Raw genomic sequence first — 12,700 nt, 5'->3', positions numbered from 1 at the left:
GAGCTCCTTCTAGAGAGGTTGAGCTTGGCTTCTCAAGCTATAGCATAGTGCTCTTGCTTATGGCTCCCCCCTTTTGTGCTAGCTACACCCTCCTTTTATAGCAATTTTGAAGGCTAGGGTTACTCCTCTAACCATGGTTGGGTTAGATTTTCAGCAATTTATCTAATTTCTTTTGCTTGGAATTATCAAGAAGTTGGTGGGGAAAGAGAGAGGAGAGAAATGGAGGTGATAGGACTTTTCATAGTGGGTTAGTGTTAGTAGAGTTAGTATTAATTTACAAATGGAATTGGATATTTACAATGGGAGTATCCATGTAGGATACAAATAAGGAAGAAAACTCTTAAGAGGTAAGAAAAGGTGGATTTCTTACAAGGTTGATGCTCCAAGTGTCTTGAGTAGAGCCGATTTTGACGCTTGTTGACGGTCCACTAGCTTTGACGGTACATTTTTTTTCCATTCTTGACCTTCCTTGAGAGACAAGGTAATTGAAGCTGAGTAATCAACCACCATGATGCTGTCTTTTAAGAGAAGAGGCTGAATTTTGTGGTTTTTTTGATAGATATGGGTAATTTGGAGGAGGAAAAATGAGACTAGGTGGTCAATTTTGGAATGGAATTGGGTGTGGGAGGTGTGAGTTTACCATGGTTTCTCTTATTCTTCAAGGTTGAAGAGAAGGTGAGTAGGGTGCAGAGAGGAGGGGTGAGAGAGGTGGGGATGATGAGTGGAGAAGTGTGTGTGAAAGAGGAAAATGATAAAGTGGAAGAGAGAGTGTGGCTGCATAGCATGGGAAAACTGAGGTCCACTAAAAAAATCATAGCTCACAGCTCGTAGCTCAAAAAAATATGAAAACATTTGAGGCAAAAGTTCAGCCCACGAGCTACAACTTTTGTTTGTATCACCTTTTCAAATTCGGAGAGCAAGTGAACTTTAAAAATTCAGCAAAACCGACCGTGTTTTTCCACTGCACAAGGTCTTTGTGGGGTCCTTCTTTGGATGATTCTTTTGAATACCTCCAAGAGTGAGCCCTCCATAGTGCATGTATGCATGCCACCTACCCTTGACCTTATTTGGTAGGTCTATAATTGAAGATATTGTTGAGATTAGGATATAAGTGAATAGTACAACTAAGAAAATCAAATATTGAGGGGTCTAAAAAATATGTACATGTCAAATATAAATAATATAGGTGGAAAAATATAAAGGGGTCAAAATAAATCTCTCTCATTATAAGTCTACCATAAAAAGATGAATATTTTTGGTGGTCTAATTTATGAGAGTAATAGAGAATATATGTAGGAAGGAAAAAATCACAATAGTGAAAAAAATATACACATAAATAGAACTAGTTTTTTTGGATTTTTGTTGGGATGGAGTTACACAAAATATAAGAGAAGCTTACATGAAAATATTTCTTTATGGAATAAAGAGTATGAAAAATGGTAAGAAAAAATTGTGGTAATGGTGAGGCAATGTACAGAGCATAAATAACACACACCTAGGTAGAAATATTTAAATAAATACCAAAATAATTATGAAAAAATCTTTTATTTAGGCCCTATATACAAAGAAATATTTACATATGCATGGGTCATAATATACTTATATTTTTATTTTTTTAATTTATTTTTATTTTTTTGGCTCAACTAGCCCAATGACTAGCTAATTGAGGGTTTTTGAAGAAGATATGGGAAAAGTCCCGTGACTCACGCACGCCTATGTACAGTGAAATGGTAGGGATAGCCACAGTGTTTGGGTGATTTTGGTAGGGTGAGGTAACTCATTGTGGCAATTACAAAGAGCCGAAAAACGGCTATCACTATCTTGAGTAATCTTTTTATATTGTGGTATGAGGTCTCTCTATAACTACATCATATCCAACATATCTTTGAAGGCTTGAACTATTATGAGTGAATTGGTCCACTTTACTCGAGTAAGACACTCTTATCCATATAATGCTTATACAACAAACACCCTAATTGTAAGTTGGAATGAAGAGTTATACACAAATTCAACCAAATACAATTATCTGGTCCACTTACTTTGTTCATGCATACAATAAGCTCATATGATTTCCTCAATAATTTGATTTTCTTTTTGTTTTTCCATCGATCTGAGGATGATAAGAAATAAATTTCAATTGGATCCCCATGACTGAGAATAGAGATTTTTGAAAATTTGAAGCGAACTTGGCACCATGATTCAAAATTATACAGCAAAGTAAACCATGATACATAAAGACAGCTTTCATAAAAAACTTGAGCTATATCCTTGGCCGTAAATGTTTTCTTGATGTGAAATAAATGATTCATTTTTATAAGCATATCACTCGAGCACCCACCATAGTATTTCTCTATTTGGGTCAGAAAATTTGTTGTCATAACAAGTCTTCAAATACAAGCTACTCATTTTAGCAGCAAAGTGTGGTTGCATAGGTTGTAGAGATTCCATTTTTATTGATCACTAGCCTCGAGAAGTTGGTTGAGAGGTTAAGGTTTCCCTTGTACAAAGGAGTTTACATTGCGTCTCTAACATGTGCTGGAGGCCAACTTTTGCTTTTTGTTCTGGTCCTCCACCTTGACATAGCTGGACCACCATCCTAGCCCAAGTGTGACATCCTCCGTAATTGGTCAATTCTCATACATAGCAACTCGAGCTTAATCTCCTTTAAAGATTCTCCACCACATGCTATTCTAACATCCCACGTTCGTAGGACATTTGCATGGATGGCATTCTTCATAAGCCCCAACATCGGATTGGGTGATGGTAGACCTTGTGAGGAGCGACGTGAGTATCCATGTTGATAGCTCCCACCTTAGCCATGGCCAAAGGGCTAATGATGCAAAGACTATTGTTGAACAATGAGAGGTTGTCGATGGTAGGGGCATTCTAATGTGAATGGTTGCACATCAAGCGTGGACGTAGGGTGTCTCTCTTGCTCTAGATGTAGCATTCCATGTGTGTGTGCATGCATGCCAAGTTCTTACCTAGACTCTTATCCAATACGTCCACATTCTTGGGCCTTCTTCCTTTCCCCTAGAACAAGCTATACCGCAAGCTTCAATATACCCCTCCTAGGTCTTTTTATGAAGCTAGAGACACTCTATTGATGGTCAAGCTCTTCTTAACCTTGCCCCGAGTCTCTCTCTCTCTCTCTCTCTCTCTCTCTCTCTCTCTCTCTCTCTCTCTCTCTCTCTCTCTCTCTCTCTCTCTCTCTCTCTCTCTCTGGTCCTCCACCTTGACATAGCTGGACCACCATCCTAGCCCAAGTGTGACATCCTCCGTAATTGGTCAATTCTCATACATAGCAACTCGAGCTTAATCTCCTTTAAAGATTCTCCACCACATGCTATTCTAACATCCCACGTTCGTAGGACATTTGCATGGATGGCATTCTTCATAAGCCCCAACATCGGATTGGGTGATGGTAGACCTTGTGAGGAGCGACGTGAGTATCCATGTTGATAGCTCCCACCTTAGCCATGGCCAAAGGGCTAATGATGCAAAGACTATTGTTGAACAATGAGAGGTTGTCGATGGTAGGGGCATTCTAATGTGAATGGTTGCACATCAAGCGTGGACGTAGGGTGTCTCTCTTGCTCTAGATGTAGCGTTCCATGTGTGTGTGCATGCATGCCAAGTTCTTACCTAGACTCTTATCCAATACGTCCACATTCTTGGGCCTTCTTCCTTTCCCCTAGAACAAGCTATACCACAAGCTTCAATATACCCCTCCTAGGTCTTTTTATGAAGCTAGAGAGACTCTATTGATGGTCAAGCTCTTCTTAACCTTGCCCCGAGTCTCTCTCTCTCTCTCTCTCTCTCTCTCTCTCTCTCTCTGAGTAAAATCAGGAAACAATGAAAAATTTCCATATATGACAATTAAACCACCACTGTTCTATATGATGGTAGATTATAACAACGAGAAAAATGGTGCCACTCCAAAACAACATTGAGGTTTGCATTTAGCACGATTTAAATTTTACACTTGTCAAAAGCACTACTTTGAGAGCATCATCCTCACAAATTCATTGTAATTTACATGTCCATCACCATCAACATCTACCTCTTGAATTGTTTCATCAACCTCTTCATTTGTCAGCTTCTCTCCCAAATTTTTCATCACATGGTGAAGCTCAGAAAAAATTAACCCATTCAGGTGCTTATCAAAAACCTTGAATGCTTCTTTCAACTTCTCCTTAGTGTCAGTATCCTTCATCTTGGGAGCCATCAAATTCAAGGACTTAGGAAAATTGATAGTTCCATTACCGTTTGCATCCACTTCATTGATAATCTCCAATAGCTCTACTTATGTCTGGTTTTGTCAATTGAGTGCATCACTGTACCAATCTCTCTACCGGTGACATTGACATTGCCATCTTTGTCAAAGAGACTGCAAGTGAGATCTGCTCTCTGTTCAATTTCTCAGCCCTCGTGCCAGAGAAGGCACACACAAAGGAGGGAGCAGAAGAAGATGATTATATTTCATAATTTACTTTTTGTTATCTCTCTTTAACATAACATGCTTGTTCATGAAAGTTAAATTTGTTTTACTTGTAGGCTAATAAGTTTTTAATGGAAATTAATAACATTGATGGGATTCAAGAGTACCAAGATGAGGTATGTCATAAAGATTTTATATAATTTGAATACGTAATTGGATTTTGTTAAAGTGTTATTTTAAAATGTAGGATGGTGCTATGTTTAATGATGAGCTTCTTCCAATGTCGTACACGGAGCTATTACACACAGGACAATCAAAAAGAGTCCTAGCAAACAAAGATCTTACATCCGTTGAGACTTCTTCATCAAAAGTTCTAGATGTAATTCTCCTTTCATACTTCTTTTTGTTATTGAATGTTTTGGTTTTTAAAGTTTTTAGTTTCAACATAATATGGTTTTGCTATCACTTTCATTAGGAGCCATGTTGTCAACGTAAGAGTGGCAGAAAGAGAAAGGTAAGTGTTCTTCTCTTTTATTAACTTTTTATAATCTTGGAAAAGAATATTGCTTTGATTTTTAACTTCGTATTCTATGCTTTTTATATTGAAGATGAGTGAGAAAATGAAAACACTTAGTGAGCTTGACAGTGCTTGCAAAAGAGAGAGAAATGTCAACCAAAAGGTATATAACTTAATTTAGGGGTAAACTTAATTTTGTGTTATAAAGAGTCTAAGTAAAAGACTGCTATCTTCTCTTTTTATGGCTAGATTGTGAGTACAAGTTCAAAGAAAAATATTGATTATGACGATTCTGCAAAGGTTGCAAATTAGGTGACTGTTTAAAAGTACATGCTTATAAGGATTACTAGTGAATCCGTATAAAATATCTTATTAGAGATTTTTTCTTTTGTAGATGGATTTGTACACATTAGAGGATATGGAGACTATCTTATTAGTGTACACTAAGAAGAGAACAGTCAATGAGATGATCTTTCGCTTCGAAAGGTGTATCTGAATTTGAAGAAAGAGGAGATTAGTTTCAAGGCTTATACTAAGGATTTGACAAATCTAGATAGCCACTTGATGGTAAAGCAAGTTACGAGTTGGCTAATCGATATGAAGAAGATAGTCATTCATGGCTACTCACCTTTGAGTGACAATGATATTGAACTTCTTTTTTAGAAGCATATTTCATGGCAAAAACTTGTGATTTTGACTTTAGGAAGTTACTATGGTCTTTTAAATTGGTACTATGTTTAATAATTTTAAAACATTGTAATGTGGTGAGCTCTCACAATTTGTCTTCTATACGTTTTGTCTACATGATTTGTGATGTGATATTTAAGTATAGTTGTTGCTTTAATTATGGTCAATTTTAATTACAAAGAGTTAGAGACTTTCTCCATATAGATATTAGAGATTATACATATAGATGAGAGAGCAATTAGGTGTTCAAATTACCTATGTAGATAATTTTGTATATGTAGAATGAGATTCCATGCTTAAATCACTACATAGAGAATGTTTCACGTTCTGTAGTTTGGACTTTTATTAGGTATGTATATCTAAAGTAGTAAAAAACATAGAGAATTTATTTTTTTTTCTATGTAGAGAAAGGTCAAAAGTTCCTTGTGTTGCAGTCGAGCCTTTGCCCTCTTCATGATGCACCATCTACAATGCCTTGCATCGGGCAATTTTCTGACAAATCAGGTCTTATTAAAGGCAGCAGCCGATGATGATGAAGCAGACCAATGAAGGTGAAGCAGTGATTGCGCGCCCTTTCACTAAGATTTCCTCTTTGATGCAATTGCCACCAAGCCCTCCTGCTGCCATAAGGACAACCTTGTTACTGACCAAAACCATCTTCTCATTTCTCATGCAGCGTTTAAATCTTGTTGAAGCCCTGCCTGGTCTCCCAACTCTTGGGAATGTTCTCATTTTGGCAGATGACACCGGCCAATGCCTGCCTATTTTGATCCCTACACTGGATATCATGCAGATGACGAAGCCCCAATTTTCTGTTGTAGCTATTCATTGTGTATACCATGGAACCCATGATGATGAAGCCAAAAGTTTGGCCAACACACTTGTTGTGGCCAATACTGCATCCAACTCTCTTCAATCAAACCCTGTTGAAGTCAAGCATGCTACACTTGCTGCCACAGTTTCTACCGCAACAAATGTTGCCCAGATTGCTGCTGAAACAAAGGCCGAACCTGATCCAAAAGTCGTTGAAGAAGAAGAAAAACTGAGTCTGACCTGTTGTTACAACAAGCCAAATCATGCTAGTTTTTCCTTATTGGAAGTCGATGTTCAATTTCGGCTCCTATACGAACCTATTCCTGTAGCCATGCATGCAATCAATGATGCCGCCACTCCAGCAGAGGACGCAAATAACTCGCAGCTTCAAATCCAATACTCTGGTGCACCACCTCTTGAAGAATTCCTTTTGACCCATAAATGTGGACCTGCAGAGACACTATCACTGGTGGTATACGATTGCCTTCATGGTAACTGTAACATTTAATGGCCTAAAAACTTGTGTGTAGCAGAAATTAGCATGAACATAGTGGGCATTTCATTAGAATAGATTCCTAATGAGAATTACAAGAGTGCTTGGGTGGAGAGAGCAACAAAAAGCATAACACCTAGTTAGATAGCATGAACAATACTTTCATAAGAGAGAGAAATTAAGCTATTGACAACTGTTGAGGACCGGATTTGCATGGAGCCGGCGGTCCCCCCTCCAAAAGGCTTTGTATTATGGTTTCTCCCATAAAGAGAGACATTGTACAATACAATTCTTTGTGTTCCTTCAAAACTAGCTAGTGCAATGAAGATGAAAGCTTCATGCACTAAGCAAAACACTTAGCAAACACAACATTAATTATCCCCGGTCTCAGACCCAAGACCTCACACACCTTCAAAGATGGTGAGAGCTAGCAGGGTATGAGAGTAGATTGAGAGGAAGAAGGAGTATCTTACGAGAAAGATGTACATCTCCTCACATAATCACTCATATTAGCATAGCTTAGCTTAGTAATTGGATTGGTAGAGGAGATGAGCATGCATTGAAGCTTGGCTCTTGGTTGGATTTGCATCCACATGCCAAGAGTGTGTTGATGTAGGCTTCTATCTCACAAGCTTGGAGTAGGTGATGAGTTCTCCATTAAAGCTTGGGAAGAGATAGTCTTCTTTACTTCACACATAGACTGTGTGTGAGTGTGTGTGTAATAACGCCTTGCAAAAATCAGCCCCCTCTCTCTCTTGGGCGAGCCCCCTTGCTATTTGCTCTTGTTGTCCTCCCATTGGACCTCCCTAGAGCTAGCCAATGACAATTAAGCAGCATAAATGATAGCCTTCTGACATGTGTTCCCCTTTCCCCTTTTGTGAGAGATTAAGGTAATTTAATAATTCATCTAAACTCTTATTGGACCCCTTTGCCTCCTGGCCAATAGGAATCAGGCAAGCCATTGGGCTGTTGAATGCTCATTGGACCACTTGGGAGACTATCCAATAGTCTTCTAGAGGACTTAATTCTCATTGGTTCTTTTATTAAGTGTTTTTAAATTAATTAAACTAGATTTACTCTAGTCTAATTCTCATTGGTCCACCTCCAAAGCCATCCAATAGGAATTGGGTACACCTTGTGGGCATCTGGGCTAGGGAGCTGACATGTGTCCCTCATTCCCTTTGTGTAAAGGGAGCTTTTGTGTGTGTGTGTGTGTGTGACTTTCTCTCTCATCCCCTACTCCCAAGGCTCGCCCCCTCCTATGTAGGGATTTGTAAAGACTTTTTGGGTCACACACAAAGCATCCAATTCCCCTAGGGTTGACCTTTGGACACAACCTTTGAATTTTGGAACCTTAGCATTTGGAAGTCTTAATGGGCTGAACCTTAGGGTCTTTTTAGCCCATTGTTGCTCATGCCTCTTTTGCAGATGGCCCCGCCTTTGGATCCCTATTTTCCCTCCTTTGGATCCCTACTGTGGCCGGTCTGCTAGCTTAACCAATATTCTAGTTTTGTCTCCCCTGGCACTTCCCCACATTAAATGATCAGTTTAATATGAGAAAATCATTTAGGAGAATTAGATATTGATTATTATGACATTACCTCTCTCTTGAAATCATAGTCGTCCTTGACTATGGTGTAGAGAAGATAAAGCATATTCACCAGTCCTTTTCTTAGCGGGTAGAGCATCCCTATGTTACCCTGCGACATCACTCCACAATGGATGACTAGTCCATTTGGCGCTTGAGAGCCTGAGGCTGTCGCAAGCATGTCGGCACATTGGTACTATCAGTCTTCCATAGTAGAGTGACAAGCTCTACTTGGTGTTTGGGAGGCGTCCTCTCCGCAAACTTGATCTAAGCATGCATACTACTTCATTTTTGTGCACAATAAAGAAAAAGAGAGTCTTATAGGACAAAAAAAACTTTGTTCATTTTTAAAATTTTGTACATTTTCTTACTCTTGGAAAGCATTGTAAGCATTGACAAGGTTGAGGTTATCCTTTAATTGTATGCCTTGCATCCATCTAGCATCTTCAAAAGGATAATTCTTAAAATTAATAAGATATCGTCGGATAATCTTACCGCCTCTTAATACCTTGTCTTCATGTTGGAGAATGGACTCGGGCTGCAGAACCTCCTCTTGGTCTTCAATAGTTGGTTCTTGAGGTGGCTCTTCTTTGTAAGGCTTTAATAGGCTCACATGGAAAGCATTCTGTATGTGCCAATGATTGGGAAACTTGAGTTGACAGGCCATCTCATCGATTGGCCTAACAATCTGGAAGGGACCATAGTACCTTTTTGCTAGTTTAGCATAGTACTTTTGGTGTCCCGTAGGATTCTTGCCCATCGTGTGCCTTAATCAAGCCTTGGGAAACTTTAATAAGACCCAATCATTTTCTTTAAAGGCTTGGGCTCTTTTGTACTTGTCAGCAACAGCCTTTTGCCTTTGCTATGAGATAGAGATAGCATCCTTAATCTTTTGAAAAGATTCTGTAGGTCTCGGCTATACTCATCTGCAACGAAGATCTTCCCATGTACCTTAAGTAGTAAGGGACGTTTTGATCTCCCCTCAATTACCTCATAAGGTTCTTTTGCCGTGGAAGTATGTACAATGTTATTGTAAGCATACTCTACTAAGGGTAAGTACTTCTCCCATTGGGATCTTTGATCTACTTCCGTTACGTAGGCTTTTAGTAGACCGAGAATGGTTAGGTTAGCTATTTCACTTTGGCCATCCGTTTGTGGATGATAGGTCGAAGAGAAGTTTAGCCTTGTCCCCAAATTCTCAAAGATCGACCCTTCCAGAAATTACTGGTCATTCTAGGATCTCTATCCGACACTATGGACATTGGCAAGCCATGGTACTTGAAAATTTGGGAAATGAAGAGGGTTGCCATTTGATGGGCTTTGATAGTCTTTTTGACAGGTATAAAATGAGCTTGTTTACTGAACCTGTCTACTATCGTCCATATTCCCGTATTCCCATGGATAGACTTAGGCAATCCAAAGATAAAATCCATGGATATGCTCTCCCATGGTGAATTAGGGATTGGCAAGGGTTGAAGCAATCCAAGTTTCTTCCCTCTATCAAATTTTGTCTTTTGGCATACCACACATTTAGAAACATACTCTTGTATGTTCACTTTCATGGTAGGCCAATAGAAATATGTTTCAATTCCCTTTAGGATAGACTTAATCCCTCTATCCCCGCGTAAGGAGGAGCATGAGATTCATACATTACTTTCTCACGTAGTGAGTTAGTAACGCATAGTCTATTGCCATAGAGAAGATAACCATCTTGTAAAGTAAATGGTTCTTCTTTCTTCCCTAATGCAAGGGCTGAAATCACATCTCTAAAATTGGGATCAATAGCATACTCATCTATCATTGAAGATAGCTCATTGTGAGTTGCTATGGAAACCACATTCACTCTCGGCCGTCTTGAGAGTGCATCAGCTACTTGATTATTCTTGCCAGCAATGTGAGCAATATGAAAATGAAATTGCGAAAGGAAATTTGTCCACCTCATTTGTTTGTCGGAGAGCTTCGTCTGCGTCATGAAGTACTTAAGACTTTGGTGATTCGTTCATAGAATGAAAGGAGTCCCCAATAAATAGTGCTTCCTTGAGTCTAATTCATGTAGAACTGCAAGGAGTTCCTTTCCATATATGCGTAGAGCTTGCTCAACAGGGTCAAGCCTTCGACTCTCATAGCCTATGGCGTGCCCTTCTTGGAGAAAAACAGCTCCAAGGCAATCACCACAAGCATCACATTGGACCTCAAATGGTTTTGAGAGATCCGGTAGTGTAAGCATAGGTTGAGAGATAAGCTTTTCGAAAGCATTGTTCTCCTTAGCAGACCATATATACCTAATGCTTTTCTTTGTTAGGTCATGTAATGGTCCCACAATTTGTGAGAACTTTTCTATGAAGCCTCTATAGTATGAACACATACCTATAAAGCTTCTTAGTTCATGAAGATTCCTTGGTTTAGGCCATCCTTTTATTACCTGTAACTTAGATGGATCCATTTGGATGCCATCTTGAGAGATAATGTGACCTAAATACTGAATCTCTTGCAAGAAAAATTCACTTTTCTTTCGATTAACATAAAGTTTATTCTCTCTCAAAACTTGACATATTACCTGGAGATGTTTCTTGTGTTCATCTAACGAATTAGAGTAGATGATAATATCATTAAGGAACACTCCAGTGAAGGTTCGATGAGGCCTGAACAGCTTCTCCATCAAGCGGCTGAATGTGGCTGGTGCATTCGTCAAGCCAAAAGGCATGACAATGTATTCATAAAGACCAAATGTGGTGCGAAATGTGGTCTTTACAATGTCTTGATCAACTATCCTTATTTGATAATAGCCACTTTTTAGGTCAATCCTACTGAAGTAGGTCGATCCTTGTAGCTTATCAAATAGGTCTTCTACCCGTGGAACGGGAAACCTATTCTTGATAGTGATCCTATTTAGTGCTCTATAGTCGACACACATACGATATGTGCCATCTTTCTTTTGCACTATTAGCACAAGTGAGCAAAATGGAGATGAGCTAGGCCTTACCATGCCCTTCTCAACTAACTCATGCACTTGCCGCATAATCTCCTCTTGTTGAGCTTGAGAAACTCTATAAGGAGGTTTGTTAGGCGGTGAACTTCCTGGTAAAAGTTCAATTGCATGGTCATCATTACCTCGTTTAGGAGGTAGCTCATAAGGGATGTCGTCAATAAAAACATCTTGAAACCCCTTGAGAAAATTGGATAACTCTAATTCCTTTTGGTTGCTTTTATTTTCTTTTGCTAAAGCATTAGATTCATTTTGAAAATCTTTAACAAAAATCATGTACACAGAAATAGAGCTCTTTATTGACTTGTTGAAAGCTGGTGTATGTACAATGGGGATAGTGTTACCCATTTCCTTAGCATCTATATACATGTCTTTTTCCCTGAACTTAAAGGAGATTCTCCTTTCAGGGAATATAACATTGGCAGCCAGGCGATCAAACCATGGTGCCCCTAGGATTACATCCTCATGCTTGAGAGGAGAGATAAAAAGGTCCTCTTTGTCCACATAGCGTTGAACATGAAGCCTCAATTTCCCGATTAAGGGAGTGACTGAAGCTTCTTGCTCCTTGAAAGCACTGTCTGCGGGTAGGACATCTCCCATCTCGTAAGCTTGTATGCCTAGCTTGGTGGCCAACTCTATAGATATAAAATTGTGAGTAGAACCAGGGTCAAAGAGAATAAAAGCATCATGTCATCTTACCTTTCCCCAAGCATGGCATAGAGGAGATCCTTTAAGGTGAGTTTGGTGAGTCTCCTCCTCTTGGATTTCAACCAAGGAAGCTCTAGGAGGATCTTGGTGGTTTTTCTTTTGGGGACAAGCGCGATACGCATGCCCTTGTTCGCCGCACTTGAAACACCGGTTATCCTTGCGATAACGCTCAAGCTCTTCAACAGAGAGTTTTTTCTTACCTTTGTAAACTCCCTTCTCTTTAGCTTTGTTGGAGTTGCCCTTAGGAGACTTTTGGACATTGCCCTTCCCCTTAGGCTCATTGGAACCCTTGTTTTCCATGGGCTTAAGCTTTAAGCTTCGCCATTCAGTGAGTACTTTGTCTTTGGCATCGGTGGCCAAAAACTGCTTCATAATGGAAGCTCTTAAAGCTTTCCATGTTCGTGGAGCTTCACCGTTGGCCCGTAGGCTAGACCACCATTGCCTGGTGGACTTTTGAAAGTGCATAG

At 39.4% G+C, this 12,700-nt stretch overlaps 1 pseudogene; it reads left to right on the top strand.

Moving 5' to 3' along the window:
- The first annotated feature begins 4,308 nt into the window (after positions 1-4,308).
- LOC147424686 (uncharacterized) lies at positions 4,309-5,621 on the top strand (annotated as a pseudogene).
- The last annotated feature ends 7,079 nt before the right edge of the window (positions 5,622-12,700 follow it).

This window comes from Adiantum capillus-veneris, chromosome 25 (assembly GCF_014529385.1).
Source record: "Adiantum capillus-veneris isolate H3 chromosome 25, ASM1452938v2, whole genome shotgun sequence".
Classification (NCBI taxonomy): domain Eukaryota; kingdom Viridiplantae; phylum Streptophyta; class Polypodiopsida; order Polypodiales; family Pteridaceae; genus Adiantum; species Adiantum capillus-veneris.
This window is presented reverse-complemented; position numbering and strand designations above follow the sequence as displayed.